This window comes from Oncorhynchus clarkii, chromosome 21 (assembly GCF_045791955.1).
Source record: "Oncorhynchus clarkii lewisi isolate Uvic-CL-2024 chromosome 21, UVic_Ocla_1.0, whole genome shotgun sequence".
NCBI classification, from domain to species: Eukaryota; Metazoa; Chordata; class Actinopteri; order Salmoniformes; family Salmonidae; genus Oncorhynchus; species Oncorhynchus clarkii.
In genome coordinates this window covers 18,238,813-18,253,677 of record NC_092167.1, presented here as the reverse complement: position 1 = coordinate 18,253,677, position 14,865 = coordinate 18,238,813, and the positions used below count along the sequence as shown (strand labels likewise).

The 14,865-nt window shown below is 43.4% G+C and overlaps 1 protein-coding gene across 1 annotated transcript in view; it reads right to left on the bottom strand.

Moving 5' to 3' along the window:
• The window catches only part of LOC139378683 (component of oligomeric golgi complex 5), a 91,510-nt gene that overhangs the window by 26,842 nt on the left and 49,803 nt on the right, over positions 1-14,865 (bottom strand). The window lies entirely within an intron of this gene.

Sequence of the window (14,865 nt, the reverse complement as noted above, 5' to 3'; positions counted from 1 at the left end):
TCAGACCCCAGTCTTCTAGCTCCCTCCCTCTCCATCTCATTTCTCTGGCCTAACGAGTTCTTGGAAACACAGTTTCAACTCTCTCCATTCCTAACTCAGGGCCATTTAGGAAACTGCCCCTAAAGTCAGCTCCAGCTGGGTCATAATCAGGAAGCCAGCGCCAGAGCTCACGGCCCAGTGAGGTGTCAGCTGGTGGATGTGATAATGTCAAGACCCTGTCATAGAGCCTCGACCCCAGCCGTCTGGAAGGCGTGACACTATATGTCTCATGTCTGCAGTCCATGGATTGGTCAATAGGGTGACACAGGTGTTGAGTAAACCATGCTGTTATCATGTCCAAAGCCATGACGCAGTATTTGTAATGCCAAAGAGTTTGCTGTGGATAAAAAGGATGCGTCCGTGCATGACACACACAGAAATACACTAACTGACGAGGGGCGATATTTGATCAGTTCTTTGTGAGCTTGAGCTCTGCAGTGTCCGTCCGGGTCAGGTGGGTAGGTGTGTGTGTGTGTGTATATATATATACAGGGCTCTGTGCAGGCCAGTCAAGTTATTCCACACCGATCTCAACAAACCATTTCCATATGGACCTCGCTTTGTGCATGGGGGGCATTGTCATGCTGAAACAGGAAAGGGCCTTCTCAAAACTATTGGAAGTTGGAAGCACAGAAACGTCTACAATGTCATTGTGTGCTGTTGCGTTAAGATTTCCCTTCACTGGAACTAAGGGGACTAGCCCGAACCATGAAAAACAGCCCCAGAGCATTATTCCTCCTCCACCAACCTTCACAGTTTACACTATGCATTGATGCAGGTAGCCTTCTCCTGGCATCCACCAAAGCCAGATTCGTCCATCTGACTGCCAGAAGGTGAAGTGCGATTCATCACTCCAGAGAACGAGTTTTCACTGCTATAGAGTCCAATGGTGGCAAGCTTTACACCACTCCAGCCAACGGTTGGCGTTGCGCATGGTAATCTTAGGCTTGTGTGCTCAGCCATGGAAACGCTTGGCTGCTCGGCCATGGAAACCCATTTAACGAAGCTCCCGACAAACAGTTATTGTGCTGAAGTTGCTTCCAGAGGCAGTTTGGAACCCAGTAGTGAGTGTTGCAACCAAGGACAGATCATTTTTAGCACGTCAGCACTCGGCAGTGCCGTTCTGTGAGCTTGTGTAGCCTGCCACTGAGCGGCTGAGCCGTTGTTGCGCCTAGATGTTTCCACTTCACAATAACAGCAGCTCTGTCCGCAAACGGGTGTGGCTGAAATAGCCAAATTCACAAATTAGAAGGCATGCCCACATACTTTTGGCCATGATGGATACACATAAATATATATATATCAGTGCTGTGAAAAAGTATTTGCCCCCTTCCTGATTTCTTATTTTTTTGCACATTTGTCACACCTAAATGTTTCAAATCATCAAACAAATTTAAATATTACACAAAGATAACCAAAGTAAACACAAAATGCAGTTTTTAAGTGATGATTATAAGGTAAAAAAGCTATCCGAACCTTCATGGCCCTATGTGAAAAGGTAATTGCCCCCTAAACCTAATAACTGGTTGTGCCACCCTCAGCAGCAACAACTGCAATCAAGCGTTTGCGATAACTGGCAATGAGTCTTTCACATCGCTGTGGAGGAATTTTGGCCCACTCTTCTTTGCAGAATTGTTTTAATTCAGCCACATTGGAGGGTTTTTGAGCATGAACCGCCTTTTAAGGTCACGCCACAGCATCTCAATCGGCCACTCCAAAAGGCCACTCCAAAACCTTCATTTTCTTTTTAAGCCATTCAGAGCTCGACTTGCTGGTGTGTTTTGGATCATTGTCCTGCTGCAGAACCCAAGGGCGCTTCAGCTTGAGGTCATGAACTGGTGGCCGCAAATTCTCCTTCAGGATTTTTTGGTAGAGAGCAGAATGGTTCATGGTTCCATCAATCACATCAAGTGGTCCAGGTCCTGAAGCAGCAAAGCAGCCCCAGACCATCACACTGCCACCACCATATTTGACTGTTGGTATGATGTTCTTTTTCTGAAATGCTGTGTTACTTTTACGCCAGATGTAACGGGACGCACACCTTCCAAAAAGTTCAACTTTTGTCTCGTCAGTCCACAGAATATTTTCCCAAAAGTCTTGGGGATCATCAAGATGTTTTGCAAAGGTGGGACAAGCCTTTATGTTATTTTGGGTCAGCAGTGGTTTTCGCCTTGGAACTCTGCCATGGATGCCATTTTTCCCAGTCTCTTACTTATGGTTGGGTCATGAACACTGACCTTAACTGAGGCAAGTGAGGCCTGCAGTTCTTTAGATGTTGTTGTGGGTTCTTTTGTGACCTCTTGGATGAGTCGTCGTTGCGCTCTTGGGGTAATATTGGTAGGCCGGCCACTCCTGGGAAGGTTCACCACTGTTCCAAATTTTCTCCATTTGTGGATATAGGCTCTCACCATGGTTCGCTGGAGTCCCAAAGCTTAAGAAATGGCTTTGTCACCCTTTCAAGACTGATAGATGTCAATTACTTTGATACTTTGATAATTACTTTGTCTTGCTTTTTGAGATCTTTTGGCCTACTTCACTTTGTCAGACAGGTTCTATTTAAGTGATTTCTTGATTCAACAGATCTGGCAGGAATCAGGCCTGGTGGTGGCTAGTGAAAATAAACTCAGCTTTCCCCAAAAAATGTGATTAACCACAGTATATTCATGATTTAACAAGGGGGGGGGGGGCAATTACTTTGTCACATAGGGCCATGAAGGTTCAGATCATTTTATTTATTAAGGGATAAAAGCTATCACTTAAAATCTGCATTTTGTGTTTACCTGGGTTATCTTTGTGTAATATAAACATTTGTTTGAAGAACCGAAACATTTAAGTGTGACAAATGTGCAAAAAAATAAGAAATCAGGAATATATATTATGCTGTGAGAAAGTATTTGCCCCCTTCCTGATTTTTTAAATGTTTTATATATGTGTGTGTATACACATATATACATATATATACACACACACACACACACACACACACACACACACACACACACACACACACACACACACACACACACACACACACACACACACACACACACACACACACACACACACACACACACACACACACACACACACACACGAAAGTTTACATACACCTTAGCCAACTACATTTAAACTCACTTTTTCACAATTCTTGACATTTATTCCTAGTAAATAACTCCCTGTCTTAGGTCAGTTAGGATCACCACATTATTTTAAGAAGGTAAAATGTCAGAATAATAGCTGAGATAATTATTTATTTCAGCTTTTATTTCTTTCATCACATTCCCAGTGGGTCAGAAGTTTACATATACTCGATTAGTATTGGTAGCATTGCCTTTAAATTGTTGAACTTGGGTCAAATGTTTTGGGTAGCCTTCCACAAGCTTCCCACAATAAGTTGGGTGAATTTTGGCCCATTCCTCCGGACAGAGTCAGGTTTGTAGGCATCCTTGCTCGCACACACTTTTTCAGTTCTGCCCACACATTTTCTATAGGCTTGAGGTCAGGGCTTTGTGATGGCCACTCTAATACCTTGACTTTGTTGTCCTTAAGCCATTTTGCCACAACTTTGGAAGTATGCTTGGGGTAATTGTCCATTTGTGACCAAGCTTTATAAGTCTTGAGAGGTTTCCTCAATATAATTATCTTTCCTCATGATGCAATCTATTTTGTGAAGTGCACCAGTCCCTCCTGCAGCAAAGCACCCCTACAACATCATGCTGCCACCCCCGTGCTTCACGGTTGGGATGGTGTTCTTCGGCTTGCAAGCCTCCCCCTTTTTCCTCCAAACATAATGATGGTCATTATGGCCAAACAGTTCTATTTTTGTTTCATCAGACCAGAGGACATTTCTCCAAAAAGTACGATCTTTGTCCCCATGTGCAGTTGCAAACCGTAGTATGGCTTTTTTATGGCGGTTTTGGAGCAGTGGCATCTTCCTTGCTGAGCCGCCTTTCAGGTTATGTTTCAGGTTATGTCGATATAGGACTCGTTTTACTGTGGATATAGATAATTTTGTACCCGTTTCCTCCAGCATCTTTACAAGGTCCTTTGCTGTTGTTCTGGGATTAAGTTGCACTTTTTGCACCAAAGTACGTTCATCTCTAGGAGACAGAACACGTCTCCTTCCTGAGCGGTATGACGGCTGTGTGGTCCCATGGTGTTTATACTTGCGACTATTGTTTGTACAGATGAGCGTGGTACCTTCAGGCGTTTGGAAATTGCTCCCAAGGATGAACCAGACTTGAGGAGGTCTTGGCTGATTTCTTTTGATTTTCCCATGATGTCAAGCAAAGAGGTACTGAGTTTGAATGTAGACCTTGAAATACATCCACAGGTACACCTCCAAAACTATGAAATAACACATATGGAATCACGTAGTAACCAAAAAAGTGTTAAACAAATGCAAATATATTTGAGATTTTGTAAAGTAGCCACCCTTTGCCTTGATGACAGCTTTGCACACTCTTGGCATTCTCTCAACCAGCTTCATGAGGTAGTCACCTGGAATGCATTTCAGGTGAGCCTTGTTAAAAGTTAATTTGTGAAATTTGTCCTTCTTAATGCGTTTGAGCCAATCAGTTGTGTTGTGACAAGGTAGGCGTGGTATACAATATCTCCAAGATGGCATAGCCGTCAGACGTCCTTTGTCCTCGTCTTGTCGTGTCCCGTATATATATATATATATATTTACATGTTTCTTCGCATATCTTTTCTGTATTTTCTTATCCAAAAACTCAACTTCAAAACACTCTCCTGCAACCCGCCTCATCAATTAAAAAAAATATATAATTTACTTCAAATCTGAAATCCACAATAGAAGCTAGCCAGAAGCTAGCCAGAAGCTAACCAGAAGCTAGCCAGAAGCTAACCAGAAGCTAGCCAGTTTACTGGCTAATGTTAGTATTCAGCTAACCACGGTTGATGGTCATCAGCTATCCTTTAGCTCGAAAAGCTATCGCCAGTTTTGTACAACGCGACTCAGACCAGAACATACCGGACCTATTTTTCTCTCCATATCCCCGGATTTCAACCGAAAGCTCTGGACATTTACACCTGGATCTCGCAGCTAGCTAGCTGCTATCTGTGTGACTATTGGCTTACGTCCATCCCGGAGCAAACATCAATTATTCCGGAGCTAGCCAGCTGAAGAGTTCCATCAGCCACTCCTGGGTCACAATCCCCTATCCGGACCCGTTTTACTGCCGACGCGGCGCCCCCCCGGGCCTTCACGACTGGACTACCGATGTTATCTGCCGAGGGAGTTATCCAACTGGCCCGTCCGTCGAGACGTTACCTGAACGCCCATCTGCGGCCCGCTAATCGTTAGCTGTCTTATCAGCTGCTATCTGAATAGATCTATCAAACAATTTTTCTTGGGCCACTATAACTATATCTATTTTGCCAATTGGATTGATCCCCTCTACCACACAGAACCCCACTAATTGACCGACGGAAACGCACGAGGTGGTTAAAAACAGACCTCCATCCTATGCTAGCTTGCTACCGATGGCCCGGCTAGCTGTCTGAATCGCCGTTACACCAACCAACCTTACTACTAACTGGACCCTTATGACAACTCGACTAAGCATGCCTCTCCTTAATGTATATGTGCCTTGTCCATTACTTTTCTGGTTAGTGTTTATTGGCTTAATTCACTGTAGAGACTCTAGCCCTGCTCATTATACCTTATCCAACCTTTCAGTTCCACCACCCATACATGTGATGACATCACCTGGTTTCAATGATGTTTCTAGAGACAATATCTCTCTCATCATCACTCAATACCTAGGTTTACCTCCACTGTATTCACATCCTACCATACCTTTGTCTGTACATTATACCTTTAAGCTATTTTATCGCCCCCAGAAACCTCCTTTTACTCTCTGTTCTCATAGCTTTTAGCCGTACCCTTATCCTACTCCTCCTCTGTTCCTTTGGTGATGTAGAGGTGAATCCAGGCCCTGCAGTGCCTAGCTCCACTCCTATTCCTCAGGCGCTCTCTTTTGATAACTTCTGTAACCGTAAAAGCCTTCGTTTCATGCATGTTAACATTAGAAGCCTCCTCCCTAAGTTTGTTTTATTCACTGCTTTAGCACACTCTGCCAAACCGGATGTTCTAGCCATGTCTGAATCCAGGCTTAGGAAGACCACCAAAAATTCTGAAATCTTCATCCCTAACTACAACATTTTCAGACAAAATAGAACGGCCAAAGGGGGCGGTGTTGCAATCTACTGCAGAGATAGCCTGCAGAGTTCTGTCCTACTATCCAGGTCTGTACCCAAACAATTTGAACTTCTACTTTTAAAAATCCACCTCTCTAAAAACAAGTCTCTCACCGTTGCCGCCTGCTATAGACCACCCTCTGCCCCCAGCTGTGCTCTGGACACCATATGTGAACTGATTTCCCCCCATCTATCTTCAGATCTCGTGCTGCTAGGCGACCTAAACTGGAACATGCTTAACACCCCAGCCATCCTACAATCTAAGCTTGATGCCCTCAATCTCACTCAAATGATCAATTAACCTACCAGGTACCACCCCAAAGCCGTAAACACGGGCACCCTCATAGATATCATCCTAACCAACTTGCCCTCTAAATACACCTCTGCTGTTTTCAAACAAGATCTCAGCGATCAATGCCTCATTGCCTGCATCCGTAATGGGTCAGCGGTCAAACGACCTCCACTCATCACTATCAAACGCTCCCTGAAACACTTCAGCGAGCAGGCCTTTCTAATCGACCTGGCCGGGGTATCCTGGAAGGATATTGACCTCATCTCGTCAGTAGAGGATGCCTGGTTATTTAAAAAAAATGCCTTCCTCACCATCTTAAATAAGCATGCCCCATTCAAGAAATTTAGAACCAGGAACAGATATAGCCCTTGGTTCTCCCCAGACCTGACTTCCCTTAACCAACACAAAAAACATCCTATGACGTTCTGCATTAGCATCGAACAGCCCCCGTGATATGCAACTTTTCAGGGAAGCTAGAAACCAATATACACAGGCAGTTAGAAAAGCCAAGGCTAGCTTTTTCAAGCAGAAATTTGCTTCCTGCAACACAAACTCAAAAAAGTTCTGGGACACTGTAAAGTCCATGGAGAATAAGAACACCTCCTCCCAGCTGCCCACTGCACTGAGGATAGGAAACACTGTCACCACCAATAAATCCACTATAATTGAGATTTTCAATAATCTTTTTTCTACGGCTGGCCATGCTTTCCACCTGGCTACCCCTACCCCAGTCAACAGCACTGCACCCTCCACAGCAACTCGCCCAAGCCTTCCTCATTTCTCTTTCTCCAAAATCCAGTCAGCTGATTTTCTGAAAGAGCTGCAAAATCTGGACCCCTACAAATCAGCCGGGCTAGACAATCTGGACCCTTTCTTTCTAAAATGATCTGCCCAAATTGTTGCAACCCATATTACTAGCCTGTTCAACCTCTCTTTCGTGTCGTCTGAGATTCCCAAAGATTGGAAAGCAGCTGCGGTCATCCCCCTCTTTAAAGGGGGGGACACTCTTGACCCAAACTGCTACAGACCTATATCGATCTTACCCTGCCTTTCTAAGGTCTTTGAAAGCCAAGTCAACAAACAGATTACCAACCTTTTCGAATCCCACCATACCTTCTCCGCTATACAATCTGGTTTTAGTGTTGGTCATGGGTGCACCTCAGCCACGCTCAAGGTCCTAAACGATATCTTAACCGCCATCGATAAGAAACAATACTGTGCAGCCGTATTCATTGATCTGGCCAAGGCTTTCGACTCTGTCAACCACCACATCCTCATCGGCAGACTCGATAGCCTTGGTTTCTCAAATGATTGCCTCGCCTGGTTCACCAACTACTTCTCTGATAGAGTTCAGTGTGTCAAATCGGAGGGCCACTACTCTGGACGGTTCTGACTTAGAATATAAGGACAACGACAAATACCAAGGTGTCTGACTCACATCAAACATCTCCAAACCAAAGTTAAATCTAGAATTGGTTTCCTATTTCGCAACAAAGCATCCTTCACTCATGCTGCCAAACATACCCTTGTAAAACTGACCATCCTACCGATCCTCGACTTCGGCGATGTCATTTACAAAATAGCCTCCAATACCCTACTCAATAAATTGGATGCAGTCTTCACAGTGCCATCCGTTTTGTCACCAAAGCCAAAATATACTACCCACCACTGCGACCTGTACGCTCTCGTTGGCTGGCCCTCACTTCATACTCGTCGCCAAACCCACTGGCTCCATGTCATCTACAAGACCCTGCTAGGTAAAGTCCCCCCTTATCTCAGCTTGCTGGTCACCATAGCAGCACCCACCTGTAGCACGGGCTCCAGCAGGTATATCTCTCTGGTCATGCCCAAAACCAATTCTTCCTTTGGCCGCCTCTCCTTCCAGTTCTCTGCTGCCAATGACTGGAACGAACTACAAAAATCTCTGAAACTGGAAACACCTATCTCCCTCATTAGCTTTAAGCACCAGCTGTCAGAGCAGCTCACAGATTACTGCACCTGTACATAGCCCATCTATAATTTAGCCCAAACAACTACCTCTCCCCCTGCTGTATTTATTTATTTTGCTCCTTTGCACCCCATTATTAATCTCTCTACTTTGCACATTCTTCAACTGCAAATCTACCATTCCAGTGTTTTACTTGCTATATTGTATTTACTTCGACACCATGGCCTTTTTTTGCCTTTACCTCCCTTATCTCACCTCATTTGCTCACATTGTATATAGACTTATTTTTCTACTGTATTATTGACTGTATGTTTATTTTACTCCATGTGTAACTCTGTGTTGTTGTATGTGTCGAACTGCTTTGCTTTATCTTGGCCAGGTTGCAATTGTAAATGAGAACTTGTTCTCAACTTGCCTACCTGGTTAAATAAAGGTGAAATTAAAAACAATATTTAAAAAAAAACAGAAGAAAGCCATATTTGGTAAAATACCAAACCCATATTATGGCAAGAACAGCTCCAATAAGCAAAGAGAAATGACAGTCCATCATTCCTTTAATATGACATGAAGGTCAGTCAATCCGGAAAATGTCAACAACTTCAACTTCAAGTGCTGTCGCAAAAACCATCAAGAGCTATGATGAAACTGGCTCTCATGAGGACCGCCACAGGAAAGGAAGACCCAGAGTTACCTCTGCTGTAGAGGATAAGCTCATTAGAGTTAACTGCAACTCAGGTTGCAGCATAAATAAATGCTTCACAGAGTTCAAGTAACAGACACATCTCAAAGTCAACTGTTTAGAGGATATTGTGTGAATCAGGCATTTGTGGGCGAATTGCTGCAAAGAAACCACTACTAAAGGACACCAATAAGAAGAAGAGACATGCTTGAGACAAGAAGCACGAGCAATGGACATTAGACAGGTGGAAATCTGTCCTTTGTTCTGATGAGTCCAATTTGAGATTTTTGGTTCCAAGGGCCATGTCTTTGCGACACGTATGATCTCTGCATGTGTGGTTCCCACCGTGAAGCAAGGAGGAGGAGGTGTAATGGTGCTTTGCTGGTGATTTATTTAGAATTCAAGGCACACTTAACCAGCACGGCTACCACAGCATTCTGCAGCGATACACCATCCCACCTGGTTTGCGCTTTGTGGGACTATCATTTCTTTTTTAAAAGGACAATGACCCAAAACACACCTCCAGGCTGTGTAAGGGCTATTTGACCAAGAAGTAGAGTGATGGTACTGCATCAGATGACCTGGCCTCCACAATTACCTAACCTCAACCCAATTGAGATGGTTTGGGTTAAATTGAACAGCAGATTGAAGGAAAAATATGCCAACAAATGCTCAGCATATGTGGGAACTCCTTCAAGGCTGTTGGAAAAGCATTCCTCGTGATACTGGTTGAGAGAATGGCAAAATATATTTTGATTTGTAGAACACTTTTGGATTACTATATGATTCCATATGTTATTTCACAGTTTTGATGTCTTCACTGAAATTCTACAATGTAGAAAATAGTAAATAATGTAGAAAAACCATTGAATAAGTAGGTATATATATATATATATATATATACACAGTGCCTTGCGAAAGTATTCGGCCCCCTTGAACTTTGCAACCTTTTGCCACATTTCAGGCTTCAAACATGAAGATATATAACTGTATTTTTTTGTGAAGAATCAACAACAAGTGGGACACAATCATGAAGTGGAACGACATTTATTGGATATTTCAAACTTTTTTAACAAATCAAAAACTGAACAATTGGGCGTGCAAAATTATTCAGCCCCTTTACTTTCAGTGCAGCAAACTCTCTCCAGAAGTTCAGTGAGGATCTCTGAATGATCCAATGTTGACCTAAATGCCTAATGATGATAAATACAATCCACCTGTGTGTAATCAAGTCTCCGTATAAATGCACCTGCACTGTGATAGTCTCAGAGGTCCGTTAAAAGCGCAGAGAGCATCATGAAGAACAAGGAACACACCAGGCAGGTCCGAGATACTGTTGTGAAGAAGTTTAAAGCCGGATTTGGATACAAAAAGATTTCCCAAGCTTTAAACATCCCAAGGAGCACTGTGCAAGCGATAATATTGAAATGGAAGGAGTATCAGACCACTGCAAATCTACCAAGACCTGGCCGTCACTCTAAACTTTCAGCTCATACAAGGAGAAGACTGATCAGAGATGCAGCCAAGAGGCCCATGATCACTCTGGATGAACTGCAGAGATCTACAGCTGAGGGGGGAGACTCTGTCCATAGGACAACAATCAGTTGTATATTGCACAAATCTGGCCTTTATGGAAGAGTGGCAAGAAGAAAGCCATTTCTTAAAGATATCCATAAAAAGTGTTGTTTAAAGTTTGCCACAAGCCACCTGGGAGACACACCAAACATGTGGAAGAAGGTGCTCTGGTCAGATGAAACCAAAATTGAACTTTTTGGCAACAATGCAAAACGTTATGTTTGGCGTAAAAGCAACACAGCTGAACACACCATCCCCACTGTCAAACATGGTGGTGGCAGCATCATGGTTTGGGCCTGCTTTTCTTCAGCAGGGACAGGGAAGATGGTTCAAATTGATGGGAAGATGGATGGAGCCAAATACAGGACCATTCTGGAAGAAAACCTGATGGAGTCTGCAAAAGACCTGAGACTGGGACGGAGATTTGTCTTCCAACAAGACAATGATCCAAAACATAAAGCAAAATCTACAATGGAATGGTTCAAAAATAAACATATCCAGGTGTTAGAATGGCCAAGTCAAAGTCCAGACCTGAATCCAATTGAGAATCTGTGGAAAGAACTGAAAACTGCTGTTCACAAATGCTCTTCATCCAACCTCACTGAGCTCGAGCTGTTTTGCAAGGAGGAATGGGAAAAAATTTCAGTCTCTCGATGTGCAAAACTGATAGACATACCCCAAGCGACTTACAGCTGTAATCGCAGCAAAAGGTGGCGCTACAAAGTATTAACTTAAGGGGGCTGAATAATTTTGCACGCCCAATTTTTCAGTTTTTGATTTGTTAAAAAAGTTTGAAATATCCAATAAATGTCGTTCCACTTCATGATTGTGTCCAACTTGTTGTTGATTCTTCACAAAAAAATACAGTTTTATATATTTATGTTTGAAGCCTGAAATGTGGCAAAAGGTCGCAAAGTTCAAGGGGGCCGAATACTTTCGCAAGCCACTGTATGTATGTATGTGTGTATATATATATATATATATATATATATATATATATATATATATATATATACACCTAGGTAAGGAGTGGAGAACAGGGCTTCTCAAAGAAAAACTAACAGGTCTGTGAGAGCCGGAATTCTTACTGGTTGGTAGGTGATCAAATACTTATGTCATGCAATAAAATGCAAAATAATTACTTAAAAATCATACACATGTGATTTTCTGGATTTTTGTTTTAGATTCCGTCTCTCACAGTTGAAGTGTACCTATGATAAAAATTACAGACCTCTACATGCTTTGTAAGTAGGAAAACCTGCAAAATCGGCAGTGTATCAAATACTTGTTCTCCCCACTGTATATATAAATAAATACATAGTATATGCCCTGTTGGGGCTCTGTGGCAGCTCAGTGCCAGTGTGAGATGTTTTCACGTTGCCTCGCCCCAGGGTAATACACAAACACCTTTTGTTCCCAGTGTAGCAGGTGCCGAGGGGGATCTTTCTCTTTCGGCATAACAAAAATCAGGCTAATTGGTTTGGCTTGATTGGGCGCACGCACGCACGCGCACACACACACACACACACACACACACACACACACACACACACACACACACACACACACACACACACACACACACACACACACACACACACACACACACACACACACACACCAGGAGTAGTGAGACCTTCGCTGTCGACCGGGAGGTGAGAGGAGCAGGCTAAAAATAGCCCCACTCAGTCTTAATGAGCATGTGGCAGCATACACGGGCTGCTTCCCAAATGGCACCTTATTTTCTACATAGTGCACTACGGGCCCTGGTCAAAAGTAGTGATCTATGTAGGGAGTAGTGTGCCGTTTTTGGAATTTACATGAACCCCCCATTCCATTTGGTTTGTACACTGCTGCTACTCACTGTGTATTATCTATGCAGTCACTTCACCCCTACCTACATGTACAAATGACCTCTACTAACTTGTACCCCCGTACATAGACTCGGTACTGGTACCCCCTGTATATAGCCTCGTTATTGTTATTTTATTGTGTTACTTTTTATTTTGGTTTATTTGGTAAATATTTTCTTAACTCTCTTGAACTGCACTGTTGGTTAAGGGCTTGCAAGTAGGCATTTCACGGTAAGGTCTACACTTGTATTCATCGCATGTGACAAATAAAGTTTGATTTGATTTGAGACACAGCCACACAGTACAGGGGAAGAACCCACCCTTCACAGACCATTACTGTATTGTTGTCGTCAGGCAGGCAGCTGCATCCTTATAGACACCATGTCAGATAACATCATTAAACCAGACAGGGACTGTAATATTCACAGTGCTGAGTAAACACAAACACCTGGCTAGGTTATTGGCTTCCTCCACTGCTAGGCCTACTCCTTGACATGAAAGTGATGCACTGACCGTGAGGCTGCTGTCATGGCTTCGACATTTCTCATTTCAAGAGACATCCCGGTAAAATAAAAAATTATTCTGAACATATGAACGTAGCCAAGGTCATAGTGTTACATATTCAGCCGGCAGAGCCTGCCTCTTTACAGATGGCCTGGGTCCGCAGTATTAAATTATATATCTCTATGGCTGAGCCTGCTGCTAGTACAAGGTTGGTGTGAACTGGATCCCACACACTCAGGGAAGACATCCAAAAAGGTACATCATCACACAGAAAACAACCATTTCTCATTATAAGTGAGGAGGATAGCAGGCCATATGTGCAGGCATATTCACATTCACAGGAGTGAGAAAGGCTTATTTTGGTGGTTACAAGATTAGATGCGTTTCTCTAGAAGAAGGTGGGCAACCATGGAGAAGAGGCTTTGCATGCTGTGTCTCGATTTTGTTTCGGAGAGAGGCATGCTTTAATGTTTGTGGTTTTGTTCTTTCTAAAACATTACAGGCAGGTTTAATGTTTGTTTTTTGGTGTGCACGCGCGTGTGTGTGTGTGTGTGTTGTGGAGGAGGGTCTCTAAAAATCATTGAAATTTCTCTAATAAAGACACATTTCATGTTTGGTGGGTTGTGTGTGTTTGATGGTGGACTGGGGGGGTGTCACTTCCTGATAGGAAGGTTTACTGTTTGACTGGTATTTGAGTGAAAGCAGCTTACAGGAGCTGTAATGTGAGCTACAGGGGGCCTAGCCATCAACAGTATGAAGCATTGTAACCAGACACATACATTCACACACACAGCTTTTCTTTGAATAAGGAATTCATTATACAGAATGCATACCAAGGACGACGACTGACTCAACCTCAGAAACATTCCTCTTTCATTTACCTCTGCTAGAATGAATAATTGAATGCAAGTCATCTCTTGTGATCTCGTTTATTTTCCCCAGAGGATTTGAGGTCAGTGGTGTTAAGGCACTTCTGGGAGTAGTTGCAGCCAGCTTCGAGGTAGCTCCCCCTGTTAGAGAGACTGAGGCAGTGATGTGAATGACAACCCTCTGCTTTGCACTTCCTTCCTAGAGACACCTGTTGGCCTGAATCATTACCCACTGTCCATACACCCTATTAGCTTTTACCACTGAGTGGACATTCACTTTCACTCATTCACACACACTCACTCACACTCAGAGGGTATGACAAGAAATTGGTCAAACAAACCAATCGCTGATAAGAGGATGGGTGAGATGGTTTCCACACATGCTGGTGGGTTATGTACCATCTGACGTTTGCTTTCCTGTGTGTGTGTCTCTCTCTCTCAGTTTTATGACAAATATGTGTTTTGAGGTAACAATATCAAACAACGCCTATGACAAATATTTATGCCATGACTGGGCATATGTCTGTCTGGGGTAGACGTCCACCCATGGAGTAGGTGTCTGTCCTGAATGGGGTTCATGACTGGGCATATGTCTGTTTTAGGGTCATCTATAAAAATGCTGGGCAGGCCCAGTTGCCCATTATTTTGCCTACCATGACTATGTCCCCATAGAATGACAATGCTCCCATTCACAGGGCACGAGTGGTCACTGAATGGTTTGATGAGCATTAAAACGATGTAAACCATATGCCGTGGCCGTCTCAGTCACCAGATCTCAACTCAATTTAACACTTATGGGAGGTTCTGGAGCGGCGACTGAGACACCACCATCAACAAAACACCAAGTGATGGAATTTCTTGTGGAAGAACGGTGTAGAATCCCT